General features: G+C 25.2%; 1 long non-coding RNA gene across 1 annotated transcript; it reads left to right on the top strand.

Annotated features, from left to right (window-relative positions):
- The first annotated feature begins 707 nt into the window (after positions 1-707).
- On the top strand, positions 708-1,664 carry LOC121204567 (uncharacterized). Its single transcript, XR_005899687.1, has 2 exons — positions 708-1,150; positions 1,409-1,664. It is a non-coding gene; the product is annotated as an uncharacterized lncRNA (long non-coding RNA).
- Positions 1,665-6,000: the final 4,336 nt, after the last annotated feature.

Here is a 6,000-nt window from a genome sequence, read left to right as displayed (position 1 = left end):
AATAATTAATGCATAAAATATAAAGTTTATCACATAAATAAATTTTAAAATAAATGTTATAAGCTGAAATTTAAAATTAATGCTATACAAAAAATTTAAAGCTAAAACAAATATAAATATAATGTCAATTATGTACAAAAAAAAATGTATGCCCATGCAAAATTTGAAAATAAGTAATGTGTATGAAGTGAAATACCTAACGAAAATAATATACATAAAATAATAATGGATGAGAGTGTTAAAACACACACACACACATATATATATATATATATATAGTAAAATAGGATCTTTAAGAGAAATAAATTATATATAACTAAGTTTAAAAGAAAATATAAATACGAAACAATCATAAATTGAGAATGTACATAGGTTGAACTAATTTTAATATAACTATATGTAAATAATAATATATAAGGATAATTAAATTAAATATTATACATAACTTTAGAACAATATGATATAAAAGAATGTCTTAAAATAACTATATAATTAAACAAATAAGGGAAAAAAACAAATGTAGGTAAAATACCAGATTGAAATGAGGTAAAAATGATCAAAGTAATTCAATATATATATATATAAAGAAATTAATACTAACTAAATTTAAAAAAAAAGAATTACATATTGAAAATGAAAGAAAAACTCAGTTGAAATAAAATCAAACTTAAAGGGATAACTAATAAATAAAATAAACCAGTAAAATAGAAATAGGGGCCAAAGTGCAATGCGCGTGGCGAGGACTAGAAACGCAAATGTTCCCAACCCCAAAAACAACACCCAGGCGCGGACTGAATCGAAATGGCGCGCAAACTTCAGGGAAAAAATGAAAGAAACAGAATAGGGTTAAAATAACAGGCAGTACAAATGGGAAGGAGTAGCCGCGAAAATTACCCATTAAAGGGGAAATGCGCGTGGCCCAAGTCAAAACACGCAGACTACTTTCATTTTTATCATTTAAACCATTTTTTTGTTTAAAGAAAAATTTTAACCTTTTGTTTTTAAAAAAAAAAAAAAACTCTACAAACTTTATAACATTTTCTCAAACTCCTCCACTTTCCCCTTATTTCCCAGCTGAAAGGCTAGTGCCCAGGCCCTCCGTTTGCGACCAGCGAAGGCCCTCCAACGGTGTGAGCAAGATGCGACCCCGGTGAGCTCCTCCCTCTCTCCCTTATATTTGGTATTTGTATTGTAAACCCGAATGAAAATAAAAAAACGTAATAAAATAGCAATAAATTACCTTTGAAGTATATTCTTGATTGCTTTCTATTAATTTTTGTATGTATTTTGTATATAATCAGTGCTCTATTTTTCTGGAAAAAGAGGGAAAAAAAACCTCCCAACAAAATGAATATTCATGGCTTTTTATAGCCATATTTACAGCTGCTTTTGCCTCTACTCGTTGCAGGTATGGTGAACGTGGAGGAAGGGTACACGGACGTGGGGCGCTAGTGTGTGGTGGTGGAGAATGTGGGTAGTGGCGGTTGAATGTGGGCACATGGTGGCTGAAGGGAGGCAACAAATCTAGGGTTTCCCTCATTGCTGAAAAGTTTTGTAGGCTAGGGTTTTTTTAAAATTTAGGCTTGTTTAATTTGGGTTTGTGGTTTGTATAATTTATGTCACATAAAAATTAAATCTCTTATAATATATAATAATATTATAAATATTATTATGATGTAAACATTAAAAAATATGTTATGTTGACTAAGTATAAATTTTTTCGAAAGGTAAAGAGATTAAATTAAGAAAATATAGAAACGAAAAACAATGAGATAAATATTATACAAGGAAAAGGATAATATTAAACTAGAGTCAGTAGGGTTACCCCATACACCTGACGCTACTGTCACTGGTACAATCAATAGTGGCGTCAAAAGAGAACTTGGATAAAAGTGAAAGAGGAGGAAAGTCTCATTTAGTATGATTTGCCTACAATAAAACCCTAGTTAGAGAATGAGTCGCTTTATTTGTGCCTCTATGTGTCCCACAAAACAAATATGAGCCTAAAATAAACTTAATTTACTTATTTACAATATGAGCGAGCTTCAGCAAAATTTGAGACTTATATTTTTACTTGAGTTGAGTTTAGCGGTATTTAAATAGCTTATTTAGTTAATAAATAGATTAATTGAAACTTTAAAATATTTAACAATTAATTAAGCAAAACTTTTAGGGAAAAATTATTAATCAAATTGAACTAAATTTGATTAATTAAGTCCATCTTCAATTGTCTAAATTTTACAAATATGTTCAACTTTTTTTTGTCAACATCATCTTAAAATACCCTAACAAATCAAAATATTTAACATATATTAAATTATGGCACACTCATGATGTCGATAAATTTTATTTTCAAAGTAGCATTTAAGAATTCGAATTTCAAAATTTGGAATTTAAAAATAGTGCAAATTGAGTAGTAAGCTATTTAGAAATAAATCAATGGATTTGCTGAAAGCTTTATTTCTTTGGTATATTTCGTATCTGTTTTTCGATCCATAATGTTTGGGGTTTGTGACTATCTCTACCAACAATGTTGTTTCCAAGCATTGAACTTACGTCTCCCTTAAGAGTGCGACGTGTCTTACTACTACACCAACACTTGTTGGTTGCTAGAGGCTTATTTAGTAATGAATTTGAAATCCTTAAAATATTTTTGGATTTGGCAAATCACGACTTGATACTTTTCTAATAAATCATATTGAATCTCATTTAACTTATTCATAATATATTCATTCCATTCTTACAACTTACATAATAAATGAAATCCAAATTCTCAAACAAAGCATAAAAGTTTAAGAAAATTGGATATAAAAATTAAATATGGCTTTAGTTAAAATAGTAAAGTTGAATTATTAAAAATCATAATGTTGTGTGTTTGAATCCCATTAAATGCAAAAAAAAGTTTTAAAGATTTTATATGAAATGACAAAATTACCTTCAAAATAATATTTATTACTTTGTAAAAATAATAGGCTTTTGGTAAATTCAGCACTGAGTTGAAGCTCGATCAACGAGTAACATTAACTTAGTAAATATTTTAAATGTTAGTATAGATACACACACATTTATAATATTAGAAATCCCATCACATATATATGTGTGTGAAAATTACATATTTAGAAATACATGTATGCGTTTAAAAATAATATACAATAAATAATGAAGCGTCAAATTATTTTAAAAAAATAAAATTGGTAAATACCTCAGATTAAGAACATTGCACTCCAATTTTTTTTATCACGGTATTGCCATTTTTCTTGAGTTGGTATTGAGTTAACATGTAATATCAATTCAATCAATAATATTAATAATACTAGAAATCTCGCACGTGTATGCAGGAGGAAATTGCATATTTAGAATACAAGTATACGTTTGAAAGTAACATACTATAAATAATGAAATGTAAGGTTTGAAACTAATAATAATAATAACATATATGCAATATATACAGAATTAAAATTAAAAAGGTAATTTAAATCGTGACTAACAGGAAATTTAAATAAGTAAATACATCATCCTAAGAATATTAAATGCACTTTAATTGTTTATTGGTATCATCATTTTTATTGAGTTGTATCGAGTTGAGTTGTAACACTAATCCAATCAACGGCATTATCAATAAGATTTACTTCACATCCATGATTTGGTTGAAAACAATTATCTAATAAATTTTTTTAAAAAAATAATATAGACACTAAATATGTGTTTAGTTCTAATGCTAAATTTGAAAGAATAGAGTTTATTATATTTTGAGTTCGGGTATTATTATTTGAATATATTTTTTAAATTTTATATAAAAATATCTGTAAAATAATATTTATTCTTCGTAAAAATAAAATATTTTCAGTAAATTCACAAATAAATTAGAAATTTTAAATATTAATATAGTTTATATAGATATTATCAAAACGAAGTAATATTAACCTAAAAGTGAAATTAAAAAAAAGCTGTAAATTCAATTGGATTTCAATTGGGTGGAAGAAATGGGGTTTTTTTATTAAAATTGGACAAAAAATAATAAAATACCAAAATAATACAAGAAAAAAATTATGTACCAAAATGGTACATCCAGGGTGGTCACGCCACTGCCATAGGCGGCACCACCCTAGCTCCAACAAAAATTATGACTTTTCTGTTAAAAAAAGTTAAAAATGAAAAAAAAAACAAAAATCTAAAAAAAAAAGGATGGAAGGGGTGCCATAGGCGGCACTGGTTGTGCCTCTGGCAGCGCGGCACCGCCGATTAGACCCTTCATGCAGGGGTTTTGTTTTTTCTTTGGGGGACCATAATATATGGTCCCCAAACTTCATTTCGGGAATAAAAGGAGAAGAAGAAGAAAAGAAGGAGAAGAAGAAAAGAAGAGAAGAAGAAGAAGGAGAAGGAGGCGGCACTAGTGAGGGAGGGAAGAAAAAAGAAAAAAGAAAAAGAGAAGAGGAGGGAAGGAAAAAAAAGGAAAAAAAAAGGTAAATTTTTTTTATTTATAAATTTGAGTAATTAATGTTAATTTAAGTAAATAATTTATTTATTTTAGGTGTTATTATTATTATTATTGTTGATTGATTTTGATTTAATTCATATTTAATTTTTAAATTTATTTTTTTACAAGGTTTTATTTGGTTAAAAAGAGATATTAAGGTATATTTGTATTTATTTTATATTTTCATTCATTCCTAATTTATTTTAAATTTTTATTGAAGTAAAAAAGCGTATGTATGTTATGTGCAAAGAATGTTTTATTATTATTATTTTATGTAATTTATTTGTTAAGTGTGTCTTAGGTTAATTAGATATATTTATTATAAAATTTATTTGGTATGTTATATATTCTTATTATTTTAATTTTTTTTATTTTTTATGTGATGAGGTTTTAAACCTTTTACAAAAGTAGTATAAAAAATTAAAAAAATATTTTAATGAAAAAAATAAAATATGAAAAGAAATAAAATACGAAAAAAAACTTTTTTGGGGAAAGTGGTGCTGGTGGTTTTTTTACTAAAATAATATAAAAAATAAAATACGAAAATAGTATATTTTAAAAAATAAAATCCAAAAATAAAAAAATACCAACAAAGTGTCAAAATTAGGGTTATTTATTAAATTAATATAAAAAATACTTAAATAATACATTTAAAAAATTATGTACTAAAATAATATAAAAAAATAAAATACAAAAATAATATATTTTAAAAAATAAAATTCGAAAATAAAAAATACCAACAAAGTGCTAAAATCAGGGTTATTTATTAAATTAATATAAAAAAACACTTAAATAATACATTACACATTATGTACTAAAATAATATAAAAAATAAAATACGAAAATAATATATTTTAAAAAATAAAATCCAAAAATAAAAAAATACCAACAAATGGTCAAAATCACTGAAAAAATAAGAATATTGCAACATAACCCCTCCTTGTTTTCTCATCTTTTTTATTTCTCAAGGAATTTAATTACATATTATAATATATTTTAAAATAATATTGAACAACTTATCATGTTTTTTAATTATTATTGCATCGCTCACATTATTATTAAAAAAAATAATTTAAAATATATTGAACTACATGCTAGGTATATTATATATATTATATTTTAAACAAAAATATTTTACTTATTATCATTTTAAAATAATAATAATAATATTTATATTTGAGTTGGATATATTTATTTTTTTAATGTAGTATAGCAAAAAATATGTTGTCGAAAAAACTGTTTGGTTTTTTATTTTTTGTAATTAAAAGCAATATATAAAACTTAGTTATTCTGATAAATATTTAAAATCTATCAAACATTAAAATTAATAACCGGAATTTATTTTGAAATTGCAGGCATCGCAATGGCTTCATTGATTAGGGAATATCCTCACATATTTAACACAGTTTATTTGTTAATTACGGGTTCCATTAAAAAAAGATCTTCGTAATTAAGGAAATAAATTATGTTATTATAACTATTTTGTAATTTAACATTGCTAGGGCCCATACCGCGCATTAAGG

The sequence above is a fragment of the Gossypium hirsutum genome, chromosome A08 (assembly GCF_007990345.1).
Source record: "Gossypium hirsutum isolate 1008001.06 chromosome A08, Gossypium_hirsutum_v2.1, whole genome shotgun sequence".
Taxonomy (NCBI): Eukaryota; Viridiplantae; Streptophyta; class Magnoliopsida; order Malvales; family Malvaceae; genus Gossypium; species Gossypium hirsutum.
This window is presented reverse-complemented; position numbering and strand designations above follow the sequence as displayed.